Raw genomic sequence first — 26,590 nt, 5'->3', positions numbered from 1 at the left:
AAAAGGTTGAGCACCCTCAACGTTTCCTCGTAAGACCTACTCTCCATTCCATATCAGGTTTAGAATTCAGCCAGTTCCTTTGTACCCTCTTCATCTTTATGAAAATAGAAAATCCAACCTTACATATGCAGGTCATTGTGAAAGTCAATAGCACCAAAATGCATGCTTTACTCAGCACTGGATACTCCTGGGAGATGCTACACCAGAATGCTGATAGCCTAAAGGGCTTTTGGTGTGTTTTTAATGTGCTATCACAGGTCAGCTACAGCAGTGTGATCTTTTAATTTGTAGTCAGCTCTAAGTTAAGAACTGACACTGTAGTCTCAACTTGAAAAGGGGTTTTTCACACACCCACCACTTTTTCAAATTCTGAAACTTCTCTCATTTGCCAGCACTTCCCTGCGTATAACACATTGGTCCTTGCCTCCGTATTTGCATTGTCACAATTGACGAAACCATGGGCCAGATTCTCTGATCCCATGCTGGGGCGCGAATCCCACGACGCTGCTCTGATGCTGGGCCGCCGATTCTCCAGCGACCGGAAAATCGGTGGCAATGGCGCGGCGCGGCCGCCGTGGCACCGGTTGGGGATCGCTGAACGCGCCCCCTCCCCCGGCAATTCTCCGCGCTCAACAAGCCGAGTGCCCTGCCCGCCGAGTTCGACCAAGTCCAGCCGGATTCGTTCACATGTGGTCCTACCCAATGGGACCTCGGCGTTCTGGCTGCGGGGGCCGTCCTGGTCAGGGGGAGGGGAGATCCGACTCCGGTGAGGGGGCCTCCATGGTGGCCAGGCGTACGATCGGCGGCTACCGATCGGCAGGCGGGCTCATTCTGAGGGGGGGGGGGGCCTATGTTCCTCCGCGCCGGGCCCCTGTAGGGCTCTGCCATGTTGCGTTGGGGCCGGCGCGGTGACGGCAACCCACGCGCCTGTGCGGATCCATGCCAGCCATGCTGGGGCATGTATCGGCAGCTGGAGCTGTGTGAAGCGCTCCAGTGCTGTGTTGGCCCCCTATGGGTTGGGGGATCGCTGCTCCTAGTGGCCAGATGACGCCGTCGTAAAACACTCCGGCATTTACAACGGCGTCAACACTTAGCCCCATTATCGGAGAATCCCGCCCCAACCTCAAGAAATCATCTTTATACTTCTTTGTTCTGAGTTAAGTTCTTTTTTTCATCGCCGTTAATCAGACTCAGGAGGCGTTCCGAGCCGGGTAGATCCTGGGAGCGGGATCTCCTGGTTTTTATCAGCCATGTTGCGCTGCGGCAAGCTCCTTTCTGGGTGCAGTGTGATCATTAAATTGCCTCCAAGTATCTGTTCACAGACAGCTCAAATGGAGCAAAGGGGTCCCAGATACTTCCTCCTTTCCTCCTCCTCTCCCCGAGCTGGCCTCCAAATGACTGGTGGCAGGTGCCTCATAATAATCAGTTTATGGAGGATGCAGCGTTCTACCATGAACTTGGCGACACACTCCGGTGAGTACTACCCCTCAGCAGTCCAGGCAGCAGAACCTTTGTTTGAAGATGTCAATGATCTGCTCCAAAACATTCTTGGCTGCTGCATAGTTCTCATTGTAGGTACACTGTACTTGCTTCGTTGGGTGGCAGAGGGGAGTCATTAGCTAGGTGTGGCAGAGGCACCTCTTTTTTACCCAGCTCTCAACCTCTAGTTAATCATGATTGCCAAAGATGGTGGGTAAAGCTGACTGCTACAGGCTGCTGTGAAGATAGTGGGCATACACTAAGAGGATCCTCTGCGCATGGCCACACATCAACTGCATGTAAATGGAGTGGAGACCTTTGTACTTTCGATACATCTCTCCAGTAACTGGTGGGTTTCTTAAAACCATGTGTCTGCAGTCAATGGCACCCTGCACAATTGGTGAACCTGCTAACCTGGCAAAGCCACATGATTTCTCCTCCTGCCTCTCTCTGATCACAGCGTTTGAGACTGTAATGTGGATAACTACAGTACTTAGTGTTTGCAGAATTACGGCATTTTATTCATCATTACATTTTTCTATTTATTGAAATAAAGTCTACTCAGCCATGTCCATGGTCTTTTCCTCATCCACGTCAATCTTGCAAACCCAGTTCATGGCTTGGACCTTCATTATGGTACCTAGTCTCTGACATATTTACTTTGAATATGCCCCCCTTTCTCCTGACAGTATTAGACCATACCGGTGGAGGGTGTACAATCTAGTGTGCCTTGCAAAAGTGTGGAAAGCGTTCTGTGGCATCAAAATGGCAGAGTTAATTACGATTGTCATTGGGATTGTGTAGGATGGAGAAAAAAATCAATTCTCAATCTATCGACTGGCATTAACTTAAATCATGAACTGAGTATGCCAGCAAAAGTCCAAACAAATCTGCTTTGTTACAATGTGAATATTACTGCATGGTTAAAATTACACAAGGATTTATCTCCATGCCAACCGTTGGCTTAATTGCTGTTTGTTGAGTTATTTGCCTGGTAAACTTTTGCTATAAAAGAAGAACTGACATTTTTACCGCCTGATAGAAAATCACATGTCACATGGAGTTGGGGGCCAATTAAAATTGTTTCCAGGTAAATTATCAACCTTCAATGTTCAAGTTCTGTGACCTATATTTTGGAAGTCACCTTGCGCCCTCCATTTGCCATCCCTGCAGTATTCTGCTAGTTACAACTATCACTCCTAGATCCCTAAGTTCCAATGCATAGGTTATCTGTGAAATGACCTGTTTTGTGCCAGCTAATAGTTGGAGAAGTGGATTGTCCGTTATAACATACATGCAACATTCTCCTGTTGTATACAGCAGCAGCAGATAAGTATACTGTATAGAATGCAAGTTGATCTTCAGTGTGCTATATATCACTATTCTCAGACAGCTAATTTGCAGTCATGAATTCAAATGCATTTTTGTATGAAGAATATTTTTCTGCTCGAATTCTGTATTTGCATTTTTCCATGGAAATTGGTGGACTTGATTACTATTAAAAGTTTATCTAATAAATCTACCTCTCCCCTTTTTGAAAGTTGAGGATACAAATGAAAATAGTAAAAGTTTCAGGTTGTAGTCTGTGTGGGAATACTGGAAGAGTTGGCAGCGGCACAGTATTAGGGCTTGCTCAGAGATGGGAATATGTTTGGAAAAAGATGAATGCTCTCTGTGGGGTGGGAAAGGGGGCAGCAAAACGTGGTAAGAAGAAGCGGTGAAAGTTTTTGGAGGTCATGACAGGGGTGGGTGAGCTACTTATGGTAGGGGGCAGTGACAAGTAAAGTGGTAAATTTCTTCACAGTGTATTACTAGCTTGCTATTTCCACCCTGAAGAAAAGTGTATGCAAGGGAGCAGTGTTTGTACTAATTTGATGATTCAGTGACCACCCCCCACCCAACCGGTACAGCTATTCACAACTTGCATTTGTGTCATCATGATGGGACCCAAAAAGGTTAGGTGGGGTTACTGGGTACAGGGAAAGGGTGGAGGCATGGGCTTGGGTGGTGATGCGACCATCAATTCACTCAGAGACACGAGTTGAAGTAAATTGTGGCTTCAATCGACTTACAACTGAGCCTGCCTGCGACTAGCTGAACTGAAGGCAGGCTCGCAAGACCGCAGCACTTTATACTTCAAGCTGGGGGCGGAGCCAAGGGCGGAGCCCTGTACATGCTCCTCATCTCCCCCTGTGGGCAGAGCCGCGGAACGGTTCACAGCTGGAGTCCACAGGGACGCAGTGATATACAGTGTGGATTTATATGTTATACATTCACCACAGGTGGGGTGCTCTTTCCAAGGGCCGGTGCAGACTCAATGAGCTGAATGGCCTTCTTCTGCACTGTAAATTCTATGATATGCAGAAAAGTGAGAACTTTGTTTAACTTTGTTTCACTGCTGATATTGGTAAACTTCTTTCGTCTTTGCAGCTAGGACAAAGGGCCCAGGTAAATATATTGGCCCAAATTGTCCGCTCAATGTCAGAACCCGTATTTCCAACTCTGATCGTGCAAAGAAAATACATACTTACCTGCCTCTGCTTTTCCAGGGCCATCTTCTGATGGAGGGTCTTGCAGAACTCAACCAGCACAGGAAACCTCAGATACATCAGTGAAGGGAATCCACACAGAAGCCACTGTCCCATTTTACAGCACGAGCTGCCAGATTCTGGTAAGTGAAGAATTTAAATGCCCCAAACGCTTCTTTGAAAAGTTTGGGACCCGTGTGGAGTATGCACATTCTCCCCGTGTCTGCATGGATCTCACCCCCCAACTCAAAGATGTGAAGGGTAGATGCATTGATCACACTAAATTTACCCTTAATATAAAAAATAAATGTTGAATGAAAAGCTAAGGAGAGAAAGTAAGGGGATAAAAGTGTAGGTTGGGTAAAGGGGTTAAAGGGTCGTGTGGGTGAGGCAGGCGAGGTAAGGTGGGTAAGGGGTTAGGTAGATGGTAGGATCAGGTCAGGCTGGGGGAGTTGGAGATCGGAGGAGTCAGGTGGTATGTGGAGTCAGAGGTAATTGAGTGGTGGGGGTTTGTCAGTTCAGGTTGGGGATTCAGTGGAGAGAGTTGGAGGGTTAGGAGAGGAGCTGGTTGCATCCGTGGGTGGGTCAGGGACTAACAGGGGTTGGTCAGAAGGTCAGGAGGTAGTTTGCTGCGTCTGGGGTAGTGGGAGGTTTGGAGGAAGTCAGTGGGGAGTCAGTGTGTGTGACTGAGGGTTCACTTCTGTGGTTACCCTGGTGTTAGACTAGGTTTTAATGTGTCTAACATTTCCTGGTCACTATCCCAAGTATGTAAGGCGGAAATGTCTGTAGTATCCGAGTCAAACTCAGAGCTGGAGACTTTTCAGAGGGTCCTGGGGGGCATTGGAATTGCCCATGAGAAGTTCGAACTTCCCAGACAATTCCCATGGACTCCGAGTATTCAGAGAGTGGAAGATCTGGTGTATACTCGGTTATCATGCTTCTTCTGTGCAGCCTCCACCTGTGCTTTTACTGAACAATAGTCTTCATCGGACCACCCTCCTCCATCCCCACTACTGCAACAGGATTTCCAACATGAAACCAGGTGTGTTTGCTGTGCTATTGTGAACGAGTAGTTAACTTTCCAACCACTTGCACAAATGCTCATGACCAGTAGCATCACCTTGAAAACTGCTGCATTTTTAGATTATGTTAGAGATCAAGAACTAAAAGTAACCTTTTCGTACGGCAGCAGTTAATTTAAATTAGGGAGCTGGATTCCTGAAAGTCTTGCGATGTCAATTGCCACCCCGCCCCCCCCCCCCCCCCCCCCCCCCCCCCCCAGGCTTGTTGCACTCTGCCCGTTCAAACTGCCGCTACAGTAAAATCAAAGCTTGTTTATGACGGTACGGTAGCACAGTGGTTAGCACTGCTGCCTCACAGCTCCAGGGACCCACGTTTGCACCTTCTCCCCGTGTCTGCGTGGGTTTCCTCCGGGTGCTTCGGTTTTCTCCCGCAGCCCAAAGATGTGCAGATTAGGTGGATTGGCCATGCTAAATTGCCCCTTAGTGTTGAAAGGTTAAGTTAGGCGGGGCTACTGGGTTAAGGGGATAGTGTGGAGGCCTGGCCCGAGATAGGGTACCCTTTCAGAGAGTTGATGCAGACTTGATGGGCCGAACGGCCTCCTTCTGCACTACAAAATCTATGACAATAGCTTATTTTGTGGCAGATTTGTGACTCGATATTTCTCACGGTAGCATTGTGGATAGCACAATCGCTTCACAGCTCCAGGGTCCCAGGTTCGATTCCGGCTTGGGTCACTGTCTGAGCGGAGTCTGCACATCCTCCCCGTGTGTGCGTGGGTTTCCTCCGGGTGCTCTGGTTTCCTCCCACAGTCCAAAGATGTGCAAGTTAAGTGGATTGGCCATGATAAATTGCCCTTAGTGTCCAAAATTGCCCTTAGTGTTGGGTGGGGTTACTGGGTTATGGGATAGGGTGGAGGTGTTAACCTTTGGTAGGGTGCTCTTTCCAGGAGCCGGTGCAGACTCGATGGGCCGAATGGCCTCCTTCTGCACTGTAAATTCTATGATCTATAAATAGAGTTGAAGGTCTTGAGCTCCATTTGAAGTGTGCCTTATTCTCAACACATTTAAGATGTGCTGAGAATATAACTGTGGGAAATAGCAGGATTGGATTAATTTAATGTGTTATACAGATGTTTGAGTCACTTTCATCACATGAAAAGGAATGGTTCACTAAGAACTGAAACTGTAAAAATATTGCAACTTTAGCGTGTATTGTACATCTGTTTTACTGTTACACTTGCGCTGTTTGCTACTAACTATACAAAGTGATACAACATTATTTTGTTCATTTAAATGTGGAAAAATCAGTTTGCAGTGAGGAGTTGAGTCAACAGAAGAATATTTGTTCTGTGGTAGGAACAGACGAGTGGCAATCTTATAGCAGACAGAAAAATCCCACCCATGAACATCACTATGGAAAATTAAACTCTATCGATATAGCCTAATGCCTCCCAAAAGGATTATTTCCGTCATTCAGACACATTAAAAGCTTTCTTTGACGTTAAAGCTGGGTGGTCCAAATTGTGTTGTCATTATTGTTGGCCTTGACTGAAATGACCTTAAAATTGGTGCCAACATCTATAGATGTATTATTTCCATTGTAGGAGTTATATCGCAGAATTTCAATCCTCACATATTCCTCTCCCTTACATAAAGGGAGAGAGATAGCAATATGTGCGAAGGCTGGCATCTGCCGTGACTCCTATCGAGAATGTTGTCACCGCAGTGCCTTACCTCACAACTCCATCACCGCACCTCCATCAACACTCCCACCCCAATTTATTTTTGAGGAGTGCTCCCCATGACCTCACAAAGAATGCTCGGGCCTCCCTTAACCCAGTTAAGGGTTAAGGGAGGCCCGATCACTATCCAGAGCCTTTCTTCTCATCCTGTCCTCCCAGCCTACCAGCGTCAGGCTGTCCATTTAGCCAGCTGCTGTAAAGGACATGACCTAACAATATTGGAAGAAGTCCCTGTCTCCAAGATTAGTAGGGCCACTGGGTCTCAGGCTTGCCTTGTTCCTTGGCCAATGAAGTTCTCCCCTGAATTCTCCCCGGCTCGCCATGAAATATCAGGACCATGTTTTTATGGGTACGTGCCTTATCCTTAGAAACAAGTGAAGTATCCAGATAAGTAACAATTTATCTTCAATTAAGTCAACTCAAAGACATAGATGTAACTATTCACACTCAACATCACATTATTTATGTGTTAATATTTTAATTTAATCAAATTGAGAGATCAGCACCAAAGATTCACAGATTAGATCCAGTGAGCTCGTTATAACCTCTATTTAACATGCACTACCTGTGGGGGTCTTGCGGCACAGTTGGTAGCATCCCTGCCTCTGGGCCAGAAGCTCCTGGTTCGAGACCCACCCCAGGACTTAATAGTCAAGGAAGGTGCGTTCAAAACAGATTGAGTGTCAACTTGCAAAAAATCCACCCCAACGGCTAGCTGTAAGAATGGGAGAGTCAACCGAGCTTGATGTGAAGTGGCATCCCTTAAGCAATAAGCGCCTGACATCAGACCAGTGACCTGTTCTAGGAATAACTAGCTATGGGAAAGAGACAAAAGCCTCCCTTAGTGCACCACTAGGTGTGGGAAGAGAACTAGAATTGGAACCGATACTATGGTAATAAGGCCATGGCAGGGTAAGAGTTTTTGCTTCGAGTTTGTTCAGTTGACGAACCCTGATTACTATTGTGTCCTCAGGAGAGGGGAAAAGCAAAGATATTCAGCGCTTTGCAAAGACATGGACCTTATAAAAGGTGCAAAGACATGGAGATAAATTGAAAGGTGGAGTCACGTGACCGAGATGGTAATTATCACAGATCCATCCCCATGAAAATCAATTGAGGAGATAGTGACGGAATGGTAATGTCACTGGACTAGTAATCCAGGGGCTCAGGCTAATGCTCCAGGAGTTTGGATTCAAGCCTCACACTGGTAACAGATGGAATTTAAATTCAATGATTACATTAGCAATGATGACCAAGACAATTATCATCAATAGTTGTTAAGTGCCAACAGATTCACCTGGAGGTCCCCCTCAAGTCACCCCATCCACTGGGGTGGTTCAGTCCAGGGTAGTGCCGATCCTGCTTGCCCTGAAAGAAACCTCCCTCTGGCAAATCTACTCCAGGTTTTTGTCAAAAAAGAAAAAGAAATGTCTTGTAGGGAAGGAAATCTGCCTGGCCTGGCCAACTGGTGACTCTAGACCCAGAGAACTGCCCTCTGAAATGCCCTTGCAAGCTACTCCGTTCAAGGGCAATTAGGGATGGGCAACAAATGCTGGCATTGCCAGTGACACCCACATCCTATGAAAAAAACAGCAATTATGATTTTCCTGAATTTAGGCGGCTTTTTTTTCTACTGCTCGGGACTTCGACTTACAAATAATGGCTAGGTGGCCTCGCAGGGGTGTAATTTATCATTCCCAGATTGAAATGGAGAGCCAAAATCTGAATGAAAATATAGTCTGAGATGTCAGATAAGATGCAGCTGTGGGAGTTGTCATTAGAACAATCCCAAGTCTAATGTTTCTTGGCAAACAAATGATTCCTTTCTCAGGATCCAGGTTATCCATAATAGATAATGAAGATCTGCAGTCATACCGATCCAGTATTTACATTTATTCATAAGACTACAAACAAACATATTCTGAATTCATGCACCCCCTCACTTTTAAAAATTTTGATCATTGAGATTTTTATATTTTATAATATAACGTGACAAAATTACAAAATAATACAGTAACCAAAGCAAGGGAGGCAACAGATACGGCTTAACCCACATGAACCGTGTGGAACTGGAGAACAGCATCACAATTGGTTTAATATACCCATACCGCCCCACCAGAGGCTGAGAGAGAAACATGGGGTGAGATCATGAAAACATGACAGCATGCCAAACCTCTCACGCCACACAGCCATCACAGAATATCAGGATAAACCTCCCATGCCATGATCGGGTGCACACCGACAGATATCCCCCTCAACTTCAGCCGCGCCAGCTGCATCAAAGACCCAATACAGCTTTCTCTTTCTGGATTCCAGACCAGCTGCACCCATGTAGGGACCAGGAGCGGATTGGTCATACCCACCCTCGCAAAAAAATCAAAAGAAATTGCACAGAAATCCCAGATCTAGAGGGAGTTACTGGCATACTACATAACGCAACAAAACCCCAAATCCAGGCCCAAAGCATAACCACCATTATATCAAAAGGAGAAGAAGAGAGGAATTGGCAATAATAACAACATGTTCAGAATATGGTGAAGCCCAGAAGGCCTACCAGAAAAGAAGGGAAGGAAGGGAAAGATAAAACAGACCTACCCGGGCTATCCCATCAGGTGGCAACATCCAGCAGTGAAGAGGAGAACAGACCAGTCAATCAACAAAAGGGCCACCTATTCCCCCCCCCCCCCCCCCCAGGGGGAACCACCGGATATCTACCAAGGCACAGAACACGACCCAATCCCAGGCCCCTGTACACCAGGGAGACAAGGAAACAAAACCCAGCCTTCCAGGAAGCCCCGTCCCCAACCTCTAGTGACAACAGGATAACAGCCTCAGCACTGGGCCTGGCCTAGCCCAGCACCAACCGACACATGCAAAAAAACTGTACTGCCAGGGCCTCCAACAACACCCAAAAAACTGCACACCTGTCGAGTTTGGACCTTTCCAACCCCATCCAGAGCAATGCACCATAAGAGGATGATCATTCCAGCCCTGGCCAAGAGGGGGGTGCTCCCACCCGAGAAGAAGAGGAATTATCAAGACATCCAATAAGTAGGCGCACTGGGAGAGTGGACCAACTCCCACCTCCTCAGCACAAGTACAGAAACTCCCCCAAATGGCCAAATAAGAATAAAAACCAAAACAGTGCTCACCCGGATGAAGAGAAGAAAAGGAGAAGAGAAGAGAACCCACACAAAGGGGACACCCAGTCTAGCTCAAAGCAACCACTTCACAGAAAGGATATCCAGAGCAACCTGTCTCCTCAACATTCCGACCACCACATTAGCCTATAGGAGGAACACGGAGAGAGACCCAAACAAAGGGAAGGAAAAGCTGAATCTCAAGAACGAGACAGAAGGAACCCAGTCCTCCCCAGGATACAAACTCTGCCCAAGCCAATGAAGGATAAAGGCACGGTTTCTTAATTCATAGAATATACAAATCCAAAGGAAAAACCCAAAACGGATTATCTCTAATTGGGTAGGCTATCCACAATCGCAGTGAGGACTAGACTAACCCAATCAACCACATAGACCCACCCTTCACCCAATCCCAGCTCCACTTGTCCTTTCCATAAACGAGACAGGGAGGTGACAAAAACACTCCCTTCCACTAACTGCAAGGATTATAAGACAAAATAGCCAAAAGGAGTAAAACTATGCACTAATCACACTTCTATAATTGATTCAAAATGATATTACAAATACAGGATAAGAAGATAAGGATAATCAATGACACAGGCCACCATGCTCACATTTCACAGACCCCTGCAGGAAAAAAGACAGCAATAAAAAAGTGATCAACAGGGAGTGACAATCAGGATCCTCGAAGAACTGCAGGGTAGATTGCAGGATAAAGGTATCTTCCATAACGCACAAGAAGGCGAAGGATAAGGCAGTATCAACAAGCACTCGGCAAGATCTCTCCAGGATTCCATCGATCGAAGAACGAGAATCCATCACTTCGACTATGCCATCTCTCCGACACCCAGATGGTCGACAGCCTAGGCCCTGGCGGGGAGGGGGGGGGGGTGACTCAACCCACTTGGCCACCTCCAATCCCTCATGACGAACATTGAGAATAGGATGAAATAGGACCAGTAATCAGTGGGCCCTACCAACCCATAGCCTCGCAAACAGGTACGTTGTGTTCCATTGAATCTAATGCACCCAGCCTCCAAATAAATACTATCAAAGCATGGCAAACAATTCTTGAACTCAGTCGGGAATTCATCCCCCTTCTCTCGCCAGGGACCGGGCCCAGGGAGATATCTTGCCTGTCCCCAAGTCCCGAACCTGTTAGGATAATCGGCAGGCCATGTAGTAGGATCTCGATGACATGAAGGTGGTCCCTAGCCGGACACAGTGCTCTTTCAAGTGCAAGAACCCTCTCATGCACCTCCACCATTTTACCGCAGAACCAAAATTCTCAGTCAAGGCAACATCTTCGATGGTGGCCATCATCTGATGCACACAGCATTGCCAAAGTGATAGCCCGCTCAACAGCAGCTGTGCCACTACAAGCTGGATCCCACCACTCCAACTGCCACAAACAAACGAAGATTTTAGCATTTTATCTCAGCTCTTTATCTCAAAAAGTCCAATCAGAAACTTCCAGGGACTTGGCGCAAGCCATGTAGCCTAAGAAAAAGCAAGTATGAAATGTGCACCAGGATGAAAAGATAGATTAAAAGACAAGCTTGTGAAATGCAACTGCTCCTCTATTCATATCATGTGAAACCCCACCCCCCATGCAACCCTTCATGAAATTTTTACATTGCTAATTTTGTTAATTATCCTTAAACTGTTAAGAAGGCATTTGGTGTGCTAGCCTTTATCAGTAGGGGGATTGAGTTTCGGAACCACAAGGTCATGCTGCAGCTGTACAAAACTCTGGTGCAGCCGCACCTGGAGTACTGCGTGCAGTTCTGGTCACCACATTATAGGAAGGATGTGGAAGCTTTGGAAAGGGTTCAGAGGAGATTTACTAGGATGTTGCCTGGTATGGAGGGAAGGTCTTACATGGAAAGGCTCAGGGACTTGAGGTTGTTTTCGTTAGAGAGGAGAAGGCTGAGAGGTGACTTAATAGAGACATATAAGCTAGTCATAGGGTTAGATAGGGTGGACAGTGAGAGTCTTTTTCCTCGGATGTTGATGACCAACATGAGGGGACATAGCTTTAAATTGAGGGGTGGTAGATATAGGACAGATGTCAGAGGCAGTTTCTTTACTCAGAGAGTAGCAGGGGTGTGGAACGCCCTGCCTGCAACAGTAGTAGACTCGCCAACTTTAAGGGCATTTAAGTGGTCACTGGATAGACATATGGATGAAAATGGAATAGTGTAGGTCAGATAGGCTTCAGATGGCTTCACAGGTCGGTGCAACATCGAGGGCCGAAGGGCCCGTACTGCGCTGTAATGTTCTATGTTCTATGTTCTAAAAGGCAGAGATCGCAACAGATGGTGAGAAAAGAGCAACTCCTCACGGGCTGCATAATTGTAATCCATCCCCTTGGTCCTTCTGACAGGCAAAGCACTGTATATATCTATGCATTGTGACAGAGGCTAGTGCTGTCAGTGTAGCAACGTTTGGAAGTTCCCCAACCCCTGGCACCTCCACAGCAAGGCCAACCAACAAGGGCATCTCAGGCCCCGACAGGCACTAGTGAGCAGTTTGCCTTCACCTGATCCTCAGTCTCAGAAGGAGCATCTTGTAGGAATGGTCATGAGTGCAAACCAATGATGAAGGACACTGGTGAGAATTGTGAGCAGTGGAGAGGCTAGAGAGTTCCTCTCCTTTCTTCACCCCTTTGCCTCTGCTACCCAGGGGTTTGACTCTTCCCTGTTAGATGCTGCTTCCCATCACTAGCTGCAGAAGCTTGATCTCATTTCCTCTGACGTAGTCTTCCTGGAAACCCTCCTGCTATGAACCTGTGAAACCCAGTAGCACACAACCTATCACCCCTTCCCACACAAATGTGGCCTCCCCAAAATGTGCCTGTCAAGCGTGCTGTGATGTGAAAGATAATTCTTCTCACTGAGAACAAATGGTTGGCGATGAAGGAGAGCCATTGCCATCCCTTGCTTCTGTTGCACGGTTCCAGCTTGCTCCCCATACAATGTCACTGCCGCATCCTCCCTGTCAACGGTCCAATATTGAACCCACACCTTAGAAAGAAAATACACATCTGGCCCCGCTGACATTTAAGTGTCAAGTTGCATAGACTGAGCAGGTTGCCACTTCTAACTCACGACCCTCCCCTTTAAACTTGCTGATTTGATGGTGGTGGTGGTGGAGGGGGGTGGGTGGGGAGAACTGTCACTCTGACCCTAGGGACAGTTCTAAGTGACTGCCTGTGCCATTTCCCACCCACACAAATGAATAAAAATCTCATCCCTGGTGGAAGGTGAAATTTGGTGGCAGGAGGCTGTAGCTGGAATGTCGTGGGAACAGTCTCTGGCAGTCAGCGGAAGGAGAGTTTGGAGCTGAGCAAGGATTGGAGAGGTTCCAGAGAGGTCAGGGAGCACAATGGGGGTGGAGGTTGGGGATGGATGAGGTTCAAAGACATCTGATCCTCATGACGGCAAAGACTAATTGAAGTAACTTGTAAAACCTCTTCCGGCTAATTGACACCTCCCACTGTGATTCTGCTGTCAGGCTGCAGATAGGATGGGATGCCACCAGCTTCAACTCAATATTACATCAGAGTGCCGATCATGTCATTGGCTACAACTTTTGAATATTAAGCAGGCCCTACAATGTCTTAATTCACTATCATAAAATTTACAGCAGCCAGGAATACAGTGCATCGGAACCGGGAGCCAGAATATTCAAATTTTAACCACTGTTACAATTGTTCCCTGGAAAGGACCCCAATTTCTTATGATTCTGGATGAGGTATCCTCAAATTGTTATGCTCCTGGGTGAGGAGGGATGAATTGGCTCCCCTTTCTCCCACAAGTCCTGAAAGACGTGCTGTTAGGATAATTGGACATTGTGGCTGGGATTCTCCAATCACCGCTCCGACGCGGCCTGCCGATTCTCCAGCGCTGATTCTCCAGCGCCCACGGGGTCGCCGCCGCGCCCGTTGGGGGCCGTTGAAAGAGGCCCCCCCCCCCGGCGATTCTCCGCGCCTCGACGGGCCATGGGCCCGTCGAGTTCGGCCGAGTCCCGCCGGCGTGGGTGACGTATGGTCCCACCCCGCGGGACCTCGGAGTTCTGGTTGCGGGGGCCATCCTGGAGTGGGGGGCGGAGGGAATCCGACACCAGGGGGGCCGTCCGTGGTGGCCTGGCCTGCGATCAGGGCCTACTGATCGGTGGGCGGGCTAATTCCGTGGGGGGCCTTCGATCCTCCACGACGGGCCCTGCAGGGCTCCGCCATATTGTCCGGGGGCCAGCGTGGAGACGGGAACCCACGCGCATGCGCCGACCCTCACCGGCCGTGGCGCTGCAGCAGCGGACACCACTCTGGCACTGTGCTAGCCCCTAGGAATTGGTGAATACCTGGGCCTGGAGACCCGTTGATGCTGGAGTGGCTCGTGCCGCTTTTGACGCTGCCGTCAGAACTTGGCCGTGGGATCAAAGAATTCCGGCCTCTGAATTCTCCCTCAGTGTACCCGAACAGGCACCAGAGTGCGGTGACTAGGGGATTTTCACAGTAACTTCATTGTAGTGTTAATATAAGCCTACTTAGAACATAGAACATAGAACAGTACAGCACAGAACAGGCCCTTCGGCCCTCGATGTTGTGCCGAGCAATGATCACCCTACTCAAACCCACGTATCCACCCTATACCCGTAACCCAACAACCCCCCCTTAACCTTACTTTTTAGGACACTACGGGCAATTTAGCATGGCCAATCCACCTAACCCGCACATCTTTGGACTGTGGGAGGAAACCGGAGCACCCGGAGGAAACCCACGCACACACGGGGAGGACGTGCAGACTCCGCACAGACAGTGACCCAGCTGGGAATCGAACCTGGGACCCTGGAGCTGTGAAGCATTTATGCTAACCACCATGCTACCGTGCTGCCCGTAATGCCTGTGACAATAATAAATATTATATTATTATATTTGTTGTTATTATTGTTATAGTTTGTGTTATGTATCACAGCAAAAAATTGAATTAAAATATTGATGATGAATGAGATATAAAAATCAGTCTTTGGCTTGTCTGTGAGGAGCAGAGAGTGAAATGGTGTGGCAGTTAAATTGGGTGATTATGGGAGCATTGACTTTGCAGTTAAACAGTTGGTTTGGAGACCATTAAGTGGGCCTTTATTGGCAACGTAAAGGCCTCTGTTGTCAATGAAGCAGGTATGCCATCCACAACTCTTCCTGCTGTAACCTAGTCAGTATGGAAGCAGGAGAGTGATGGGGACCCCACTCGCCATCCTCCTGCCTGCTTAAACCAAACTCACTATGGGGGAGGGCAAAAGGTTCCAGATATCGCCTTCACCTACTTCTCTGAAAAACCTTTCACTGAGTTAACATGTACAATTTTATCGCTGTCGCAAATAAATTACATAATTATTGGCAATATTGATAAAAGGATCTTCTCACCATGCTCAATGTGGCATCTTCTAATTAGAAATGAAGGAAAACATAAAGGGGTTTGTCAATAATGAGATGGTCATATAATTTCCAGAATATGTCACTGACTTCACAGTTGCAAGAAAATCTGGACCATTATACTGCTTTGTACACTTGGTGGCAAACAATACAGGTTAAATATAGTACTCAATGCAGTTCCATGCTAAAGCTGTAATTCTTTTTCAGCCTCATAGAGCCAGTAAATTCATGGACTATTATAACCAATAAATATTATTTCACTGAATGGTTGCTCATGTTTAATTGAGTGGGGAGGCAGGGTCAAAATATTATACTTGAAATATTATTTGATTGTTTTTGAATTAAATAAAAAGATTTGCCATTTTGTCTGGCTATTGGGACCAATGCATTTGTGTTGCTGTGTTAGCAAAATACTTCAAATTTCAACACCCACCTACACATTTGTAATCTCAATTCCCATTGTTGTGCAAGAGATGAACACTAGAGTTGAGATTAATTGCTCGGAGGGGTCCATTCTGCTGAGTATGGTACCAATGAGCCTTTTCAAAACTGAAGTCTGTGGGGATTCACTGGAAGGTAGATACGCAGGAAAATGGTCGTGGTTGTTGTCACAGTAACAAAGTATTGCTGCAGAGGTTCTTTTGTGAGGGCCACAAAGAATCCAGCACAAGTTTTCAGGATATAAAGAAATAACATTTATTTACAAATTAACATATGTGCACAACAGCAACAACAACTTCTCTTGCTGCCAAACTCCCCTCTCCCTGGTTCCAAACTGGCCAGCTCTATTTATGCAGGGAGTCTGCTAATGATTTCTCCGCCCCCCTCATTGGGGAAGCTCATACTCCCACAGGATTGTGGGATTGTCATTAGTCCCCAGCCAATGGTAAGCAGGCAGGTTATAACAGGTTCATTAGATTATAAATCTTCTGCTCAACCACTTTCATCAATGACCTTTTCTCTGTCATAAGGGCACAACTTCATAATGTTACCATCTCAGTTGATGTTGTAACATGCTGGAAAGATCCAAAAATGAAGCACTTGCTCAAAAGACTGTGGCCAGGATTCTTCAAAACGGCGGCTAAATGTTGACGACGGCGTAAAAACCGGAGTGTTTCACGCCGAGGACAACAGGCCTCTTGGGCCAGTGGTTCCGTGGCCCATAGGGGCCAGCACAGCACCGGTGTGCTCCACACAGCTCCGGCTGCTGATATCCGACCCTGCACTGCCAGATCCGGGTCCGCGCATGCGTGCCGCTGCCGCTTCCACGCCGGTCCCGTGCAACATAGCGGACCCACACACACCCCCAGATCGCGTGCGCCCGCCGATCGGTGGCCCCGATTGCGGGCCTGGCCGACGTGGAGGCCCCCCCCAGAGACTGATCCCCCCGTCCCCCCACCAGAACGGCCACCGCAGCCGCGGCGCCGAACTCCCACTGAGTGGAACCATTCGTGAACCATGCCGGCAGGAACTCGGCCGGTCAACCGCGAAGAATCGCCACAGGGGACTCTTTCAACGGCCCCCGACCGGTGCAGCATCGACCGCGCACGTGACTGGTGCCAATTCTCTGGTCGGCGGAGGTTCGAGTCCCGGCGTCGGACCCGATTGCAGGTCTGACGCCCCATTCTCCGCTCTAGCCGAGCGCGATTTCGGAGCAGAGGCTCGTGAATCCTGGCCTATAGCTTTTACTTTTTTCTTAGAAAACAAGGAGGACCAGACTCAAGGACCGGTAATTAACTTTAACAACAAGAAAAAACATTTACTAAATATCGAAAGTTGTATTATGATACAATACTCCTATACTTCCCCCTTCTCACTTTCAGATTATCACAGACTTTAAGGTTAGCACAGATTGAAAAGTGTATCTTAAACTACAATGGCCTCAGTAACACAAAGTCCCTTTAAATACACAAGTTGGCCGTGGTCAAATACACACTCGATTCTGAACCCCGGTGAATCTCTGTGGATTTCCCCATAAAATCCACTCAGATGATTGTCACATGAGCTTTTCCAAACTCCACTCTCCAAAAAATATACTTTCCAATCTTTTTTCACAACATTGCTTTTCATCAGTGGTTTGCATTCTGAAATCCAGTTCAGGGGAAATCCGCAGAGTGGAGAATCGGCGCCATTGGCACCCGCATGGTTGGTGCGGCACAGTCGGGGCCGCTCTATGCGGGCCCCCTGCTGATTCTTGGCCCAGGATGGGCCGAGCGGCGGTCGTAAAAAACCCGAGTCTCGCCGGAGCCATTCACACCCGTTTAACCAGCGGGACCTCGGCATTGAAGGGTCCGGGGGAGCCTGTGGGGAGGGGGGGTTTAGTCCGACCCCGGGGATTGCCTGGCCCGCAATCAGGGCCCATTCTCTGGCTGGGGGCCTCTTTTCTTCCACGCCGGCCCCTGTATCCCTGTGCCATGTTGCGTCAGGGCCAGCGCGTTGAAGGGAGCCACTGCGCATGCGCACGTTGGCGCCGGTGCCACTGCGCATGCACGTGTTGCCGCCGGTGCAACTGCGCATGGGCGGACCCTGCGCTGTTCAGTTGACGCCGGGATCAGCAGCTGGAGCGGCGTGAACCACTCCAGTGTCATGCTGGCCCCCTGTAGGGGCCAGAATTGCTGATCCTAAGGCCGTGTTGACGCCGTCGAGAAACGCAACAGCATTTCTGACGGCGTCAACACTTAGCCTCATGATCGTAGAATCCTGCCCAGCGTTACCAATTACTATTTCAAATAAAGCTTCTGCTCCACTTTTAACAAAGAATCCCCTTCAGAATTTCTTTGTCTTGATTGTTGTGCAAACTGTACACAATTGCTTTAACTATCGATTCCCAGAGTCTATTGAAATAGCATCAAACTTTTGATTTACCTCTGAAGCCTGCTTTCCCAATTTAACTCTGGTTACTGCAGCTGTCACTTTCACTCACAACTCTAGGGGCACGATTCACCAGCCTTGTTCTGCTTTCGCTCAAGCGTAATGAGGCTGGTGAACAGAGGGTGAGAGGCCAAAAACAAGATCTGCCCAGTTGCCAAACAGTTTGCGATGCAACCGGCCCGCTCCCATAGGCAAAATCGGGATCTAGCCACAGTGTGTCGAGAAACCAATTATCATCACTTCAGCCCAATTTCCATACAATTAGCGAGAGCCACCTCATATCTAACGTCATTCAATGGCCTTCCCAGCAAGTGGTCATGCTGGCGCCAATTAGTACTCCTTTTGAAAAACATAAACCTGGAGAAAGGGCTTCTATGCGGAGCCGAAGAGGTGATTAGCCATCTTTGCTCACAGGCAAAGAGCCCGGGGTTGCTCGGCATACCACCCAGTGCTCGGTGGTGGTGAGGGACCTTCCACAGGGGTATGTCGCTGTGGGGAGGAGGGGGGATGCCTGGAGAGATGGGCAAAAGGTCCGGGGGTCAGCCCACATTGCAGAAGGAAGTGACAGAAGCATCATAATGGTTTTAGAAAAAGATGGTACCACCCCCCCCCCCCCCACCACCCCCCCCCCCCCCCCCCCCCCCCCCGGCCCTACCTGTCCACCCACCCACTTACCACCTCCTCTGGTGTCCTCAGTGATTCTTGACAGGCTTTGCCCTCCCAGTTCTACACTACATCTAGGTGTTTCCCCGTGATGCACATTAAAGGTGGAGGCAGCCAGCTGCTTATCTCGTTTTGTTGCCTTCGATGCCCTTGGCGGGTGTCCTCTGGGGGCTTTGGGGCTGGAGGGCCCCGGCTCACTTGTCGGTAGCACATGCATAGCCTTGCCGCCCCTATGTGCTGACGGTGATATGCGACCTCATCAGAAGGATGGAACTCGGGGGAGCTGGAGGCAACATTCCCAATCCATGGGACTGACCCGGATTGGCACCCAGCGCCTTCTCCTCCCGATCGGTGCCCTTAGGGCCCTGGGGTCCACCTTAGGATGGAGGGCAGCTGGTTCAAGCCCCAACTGCCCCTGCATCATCTGGCTTGGCCAGCTCTGGCAGTTCCCCATGGTCTGCCATCATGTTGACACCTTCAGCGATGCTCCTTAGTGACTGGGCCATGCTTTGCAGTGCCTTGGCAATGCCCACCTGCGACTGGGACAAGCTCTGCAGCGCCTCGGCCATACCCATCTGAGAGCAGGACATGTCCCACAGCACCTTATCAATGTCAGCCTGGTATGGTCACATCCCCCAACGAGTCGGAGATAGTGCTGAGGCCCTCGGCAATGGCCATCACCGACTGTGCGACGCCTTGGACCTTCACGCATGGTGCCGACATTGTGCACCAGGCTCTCCACTGGGGTCGCCGCCCTTGGCCTCGATGCCGGTGCCATCTCCTGCGCCCCTAGCCTCTGGGCCACCTCCAAGCAGCTATAGATCTGCTGTAATGACGCTAACATCTTCGTCTGAACGCCCAGGTTAGTCCCAATCATCACCATCAGCTCCGGGTACCTCTGTACCACAGGCTCAGGAGCAGGCTGGGACCCAGCTGGATCCTGGGATTTAGCAGACCTCCAAATCCTGTCTCGCCTGGTGGTTCCTGCCTCCACCAGATTGTGCATCATCAGCGGCATGGTTTTCACCAGATTGTGCCCCAGAATCCTGACCACGAACATTTCCCACCGAGATGTGTGTATCTGTGCTGGTGGGGGGTGCGGGTAACAGCTGTACCACGACTACGGTTGCATCCTCGGTGCTCTCCTCCGAGGTGGTCTCCTCGGAGTCAGGAGAGGGTGCCACCTGGGATGGGCAGGCTCCGTTGGCTGGAGGACCTGCGGGAGAATGGACATGTGGTCAGTGGGAGGGTTGGGTCAGTCAGTAAGGCAATCACTACTCATGGTTGATAGGTGCTCTGGCTGGAGCCCGGCGGTTCCTCACCTCTGCGGCGTCCGCCAGCCTCCGCGTGGCTGATCGATCTGTCCACAATCACTCCAGTCACCTCCAGATCTCGCAACTCGAAGGAGGATTTTTATGTCTGGCACCCCTTTACCGGTCTGGGCCTTCTCCTGTAGATTAAGGGAAAGCTTTTCCTGCGGAGACACAGAGGGAGCATCGTTAGCCACAAACGTGGTTCACAGTGGTAGGAGAGGGAGTGTGAATGTGGGTTTGGGGGGGTGGGGGAGTGGAGGGGAGGGGTAGGGAGGGCTGAGGGTCGTTTGGGGAGTGGATTCTTCCGTGGGTGCAGTAGGGTCAGGGGGAGGGGGGCGGGGGGTGTTGGTGTCTACTCACTCGTGCTGCCCGGTTTAGGTAGTGGACCTTCTTCCTGCATTGCAGTCCAGTCCCCTTGGTCATACTATTTGAACTTACACTGCCGCTACCTCATCCCAGGCAGCACTGGCTGCCTTGTCGCTCTCCCTCCGGGGTCCTCGGGGATCAGGACATCGCTCCTGGCCTCCACTATGTCCAGGAGCCTCCCCAGGTCAGCTTCCCCGAATCTTGGGGTTGGTCTCCTGGGCGTCATTGTGTCATTGTTGCAAGCTGGCTGGGGTTAGCTGAGCAAATGCAGCTTAAATGCTGCTTGACTTTGTTAGCGGGGGGGGGGGGGGGGTGGGGGGTTGGCGAGCCCGGTCCCGGCGAATCAGCTGGCGAGTTGTTATTTGCGGCGAGAAGCCCGTGAGGCCTCATTTACTGGATCAATTGACATTGAATGGCGTTGCTGGCCTCGCTGGGCTGAGCAGCAGGAAGCTTCCCGCTTGCTAGCACACTTAGAAATGTTTCTGGACAATTGCGCCCATTTAGTGTAGGAGGTTACGAGATGATCTGATCAAGGTTCTTTTTTTAAATGATAAAAAGAAATTATTTGAATGGTACAAATAGAGAAACTATGGGTGCGATTCTCCAGCCGCGTTGTGCTCAAAGGGGAGCGTCTCCTGGCAATCTCCGGCTGCGTTGCGCTCAAGCGGGAGCACAACGTGCCCTATTTCTTCTGCTGGGAAAATTAAGAACACGAGAGAACAAAATTAGAGCTGGGAAATTCGGGAGCAGATTTCAAATTATTATCTAATTGATATTTATTAAATCTGCTGGGAGCCAGCCTGCTATTTTAGGACATTTGCATTTTTAATTGTCTAAAGAATACAGTAGGCCTTCAAAACATGGGTCCAAAGGAGATCATCAAACAACTTATTTATTTATAGGCTGTGATATGTCAGTAACTCTTTCTGAAGTGACAGAGGAGTTATCTCTCATATTGTAACAACCCTTGTCCAAATGGTTATAGTCACATTTTGTTCAATGTTGTAATGCTACAAACAAGCTGCTGCACAGGCAGGTTTTATTTAATCCAACCTCTGAAATCATATATTGACCTTCCCTGGTCTAATTTTTTAAATTAAACCTTGACAGCAAATATTGGATCAGATTTTCCTGTTTCTCCATCCACATATATCAGATCACATTGGCATGGCGTGGGAAAGAAAACTTGAGGACGGCATGTTCCTCAAAGAACCTCATCAGCAAATATTCCTCTAACTGCTGCCTCCAAGCAATAGAATAAATCTAAAGTGCAAGGAAAATATGTTCCATTACACCTTAGTAAGAGGAGGATTTTAGATATATTTTTATATGACAGCTATACTCTTACTCAGGCACACATGATGCAAACTAATCATTAGCAATTCACAGTATCAGATAACAAGCTGCAAAATGTATTGTTTCTTTTTAAAAAATAAATTTAGAGTATCCAATTATTTTTTTCCAATTGAGGGGCAATTTAGCGTGCCCAATTCACCTACCCTGCACATCTTTTGGGAGAAAGTGCAAATTCCAAATGCACAGTTGCCGGGACGGGGGCCGAACCCTGATCCAAAGTGCTGTGAGGCAGCTGTGCTAACCACTGCGCCGACCTGCCGCCCTAGCAGAATGTATTTTGTGATCACTTTTTATGTAAAGTGGTTGCAATCATCTGTACAAGATTTTGAAATAAAGACAAAGAAGTATCACAATTATTCCTTTTGCACTGCATGTTTTATGCAACTATCCTGATATTTGCCCAATTTTACCTTTCATTACTTCAAGTGCATAACAAGAAACATTTCTTCAAAGTTATGAAGTGAATCAGTACTCCCATATTCCTAGTAATTTTATCTTTCTGTAATTTTCAGAAAACTACAGAATTGGAACATGAAAGTTGTAAACTACCTTTCAAAACACTGAATAGGTCAAACCAAATTTAAGTATTAAAGGCCAGATGTTAACTCGGGTGAGATGGTAGCATGGGGTAATACAGCAACAGATTTATTCTGACTCATTGATGTGAGGCCCTAGCACTCCTATTCCTCTTGGCCCATGAGGAAATATTTTCTAAAAACCTTACCTTTCTGACCGTCTTTTAAGTTTGCCAGTTCTTGGTGCGTGAAACACTCATTGGGTTTGATACCAGACACTGAAAACTTGATAGGAAGTAAAATTAGAGCTGAATTATCACTCTCCCCCCCCCTCCCCCCCCCCCCCCCCCCCTGCTCCAATTGGGAGTGCAGAGTCTGGAACATTTGGCAAAGTGCCATGATTTTAGTTCTGGAAGGAGAGGGGGATGGTGTGCAGGTGCTAACTGGAGTTGGACCTGCTGCCACTGGAAAGAATTTGAAAGTTGAAAGATAGTTACAGCACTGCCAGGTGCAAGGCTGAGTAAAAGGTTCACTTTGATGCTCTGGGACTCAGTCCCAGTTATAAAAAAAGTAATAAAACCAAAGCCAGTCTTTGAATGCTCACCCTACACACTCCCCATGCCCTATCCATGTCAAATCATGCAATCTCATGCTCCTCACCCATCCCTTTGACCCGCTTATGCCTTGCATGCCACTTCATGCCCTCACTCATTCTCCCAATGCCCTTGATAGCCCTTATGCAACCTCATGCCCCCACACCCACTCTCCAGGGCCCTTTATAGCTCATTTTTCCAACTTAGTACCAACTCATGGCCAGCCCATGACTACCCCCATTCACCCCATTGCCATTTGTCGCCCATGTGCCAACTCAGTGCCAACCCATGCCTCACATCCACAACCCTTTGCCTTAAACCCTCCATGCAAACTACCCAGCATCCGCCATGGATTACCCCCTGGAGCTATGGTGGGATGAAATGAAATGAAGTTCTAAGTGTATATTGCAGATGTCACTGGTAAAAATAAACTCATAAAACAAATTCTGTGGATTCAAGTGTTCTACGTATTTTACGTTTTCTACATTCCATCGAGTACATCACTATCAAGAAAAAACAAACTTTCCTTCAAGTACTTAATCTCATCTAAAAGCAAACACTTGTATTCATAGCCCCATGTCAAAGACAGTTAATCCCTTTATACACTCTTGCAGCTGTCAATCAAACTGAATTTACAGTCACCTCATTGTGATAATGATAGATTGGGAAACAGTCAAGCAGCACGAATCCTATAATAATAATAACCCTCAGGCTTATGTCAGCAGGTAGCAAGTGAAATTACAAGCAGATTCATAGCAGGCTGTTTTTCTTTCTCAAAACGTACAAAGGGTTTGGGGATTTGAATGATCTGACAGTTTGACAGTTCCACTGAGCTTATCCACACCTATGCACATTTATGCCCGTTCTTAAGAATCTAAAAGGGACACCGTATCATACTCAAAGGGCATCTTATCTCTTTCAAAGGGTACCTCCCTGTCCAAAAGGGTACTTTACCTTTCCAAGTAGCTCCAACGCCTTTACACCTTTCCCTCAAATGTCTAAAGATCACAAGTCCCGTTTTGGACATCCCACTAATGAACATTTTATCGGTTTGAAAGCAGCCACACTTTTACATGTACAACTGTCTTGGTGAACCATGGATGTGGAAACATCAACCTGTGCCCATTCCCCCCTTAGTGTCATTGTAGGTGCTGGGTTTGGAGCTTGGGGATCCGCCATCATTTCGGATAAGGCATGGTGCTCTTCTAATTTTGTGGACGTTCAGGCCATAACATCAGCGTGGATGATATGATCACTTTTGAAGCTCGGGAGGCCCATGCCTGATCTAACTCAGCTGTTAAAATGGCACATGTCACAAGGTCAGTGAGGGGACAGTGACTGGTCTGTGGTTATGAATTTTAACCTATTGGGTAGAGGAATCTTCGAGAACTGCCAATCAAACATAATAACAAAAGCACATAATTGAATAGCTTAGCATCTCTTTCCGATAACTGTCCAGAAACATCGGTGTGACTTTTTAACGGTGTTGATCATCAATGCAATACTTCTCAGATCTGACTCTGATGTCAGGTGTGGTCTGGAGTTGTTGAGCCCTTCCAGCAACTATGTGGGTGCTTGCATAAGTATTTTAAAAATTGCCTCTTCAATAATCAGGGGTCCAGACCACAGTCTTGGGTTAGACCCCCTACCCCAGAGAGCCCATTTCCACCCTTCAAAAGATAACTATGCTTCTTTGAACTTGCCACAATTTCACCTGGATCCCTGTGAGGTTAATGATGTGGAACGCCCAACAGAGAGGATGCCCAAATCTCAACCCACTCTCTCTGTGACGGGGCTCCTTGTGGATGGAAGTTCGGCACTCATTAAGTCAAACCGATATCTCAACATAAGACTTAGCAATAATAATAATCTTTGTCACATGTAGGTTTACATTAACACTGCATGAAGCTACTGTGAAAAAACCCCTAGTCTCCACATTCCAGCGCCTGTTCGGGTACAGAGAGGGAGAATTCAGAATGTCCAAATTACCTCAAAGCGTGTCTTTCGTGACTTGTGGGAGGAAACCAGAACACCCGGAAGAAACCCACGCAGACAGGGGGAGAACGTGCAGACTGCACACAGACAGTGACCCAAGCTGGGAATCGAACCTGAGACCCTGTGAAGCAACAGTACTACCCACTGTGCTACCGTGCAATCTGGCCTATCTGGTTCCCAGTGAAGTGGTATATATTTTTTTGTGGAAAGGTTTGGGTGGAAAGTTACACTGGGAAGTTGTCAGAATGAGTAAATGCTTTGGGGACATTTTTGATTTAATACAACATTAATTTGCATATATATATATAAGCATTTTTAACATGGCAAAACATCACGAGGCGTTCCAGAGAGAAAAAAACAACAAATTCCAAATCATTGTGGGAAATTTTGGAGAGAGAACCTGAGGCTCACAGATGCTTTCAAACCTCTGTGGTGATGGGAGACAAGTTCACACCACTAATATCAAGTAAAATGACAACGGTACTGGTTTGCTGAAGAGACCAACAGCTATCAAACTCTAACACAACGCTATGCAGTCCATTATATGAAAACAATGACTTGAGTCAAAGAAGTTTTAGTTTGAACAGGCTTCCTGTGTGCACCTTGAGCTCAACAGCATTTGATTCTTGTGGCAAGCAATAACTTGCTATATAAGTATATGCATGCGTAGATTTCCCTGTTTGGAACCAAAACTTCCAATTTTGGATCCACTGGAAAGTTGATGGAAAGATAATTGATTGAAGGCTGGCTGCCATGTAACAGATTAATTTAAGAGCATCAATGATTCTGCTGTGCCTTTGTACTGTAAATTAAATATGCCATTGTTTCTTTCAGAGGTGAGGCTGTGATCTGAAGCCATGACTCGTGTGCCAAATCTTCAAAGCTGAATTAAAGAAGTGCAATACAGGACACATTACCACAAAAACAATAATGAAACGCACATGTCTTTGTGAAAGTGGGAGTAATTTGATTGAACAGATTTTATAGATGACTCAGTGCAAAATACATGTGGTATCATCAGTAATATAAGGCCTCTTGTCGATACTGTAACACAGTTTGTGTGTTGTACCATATTTGGTGTAATACACTTGTCACTGAAACATACACAGTAATGCCTCGAACATATATGTCACAGATAGCCACATAACTGTTAACTTGAAAATTGTTACTCATGTAACAACCAACTTGGAAGAGGCAAGAATAAGCATAAATTTTTTAAATGTTGTTGAAACAACTCATAAATTAAATGTCCTGAATATTTTTACGTGCTGTGAGAGAATGTGTTGATGGATACAATATTATACAGAAACAAGGGACTGGATTTTTTATTTTAAGGTTATGTTTTAATGAAGGTGGGTGTGAGGATCACAAAATACAATATGTGACCTTCCCACCCACCCCTGATCTGTCTCCCATACTGTGGTGGGCGGGGGGGGGGGGGGGGGGGGGGGGGGGGGGGGGGGGTGTCAGGAAGCTCACTCACCCTTGGGCATTATGAGGCCTGTAAGTGGCAGCCTATTTAATCCAAAGCAAGGGAAGGACCAGGCCAAGCGGGTACCCTGACAGCTTGTAC

General features: G+C 47.7%; 1 long non-coding RNA gene across 1 annotated transcript; it reads left to right on the top strand.

The window, feature by feature from the left end:
• Nucleotides 1-2,315: 2,315 nt before the first annotated feature.
• On the top strand, nt 2,316-26,354 carry LOC119969991. The gene is made up of 3 exons (XR_005461503.1): nt 2,316-2,569; nt 4,029-4,150; nt 25,852-26,354. It is a non-coding gene; the product is annotated as an uncharacterized LOC119969991 (long non-coding RNA).
• The last annotated feature ends 236 nt before the right edge of the window (nt 26,355-26,590 follow it).

This window comes from Scyliorhinus canicula, chromosome 8, assembly GCF_902713615.1.
Source record: "Scyliorhinus canicula chromosome 8, sScyCan1.1, whole genome shotgun sequence".
Classification (NCBI taxonomy): Eukaryota; Metazoa; Chordata; class Chondrichthyes; order Carcharhiniformes; family Scyliorhinidae; genus Scyliorhinus; species Scyliorhinus canicula.
Note: the sequence above shows the minus strand (reverse complement) of the source record. Positions and strands in the feature narration are given on the sequence as shown.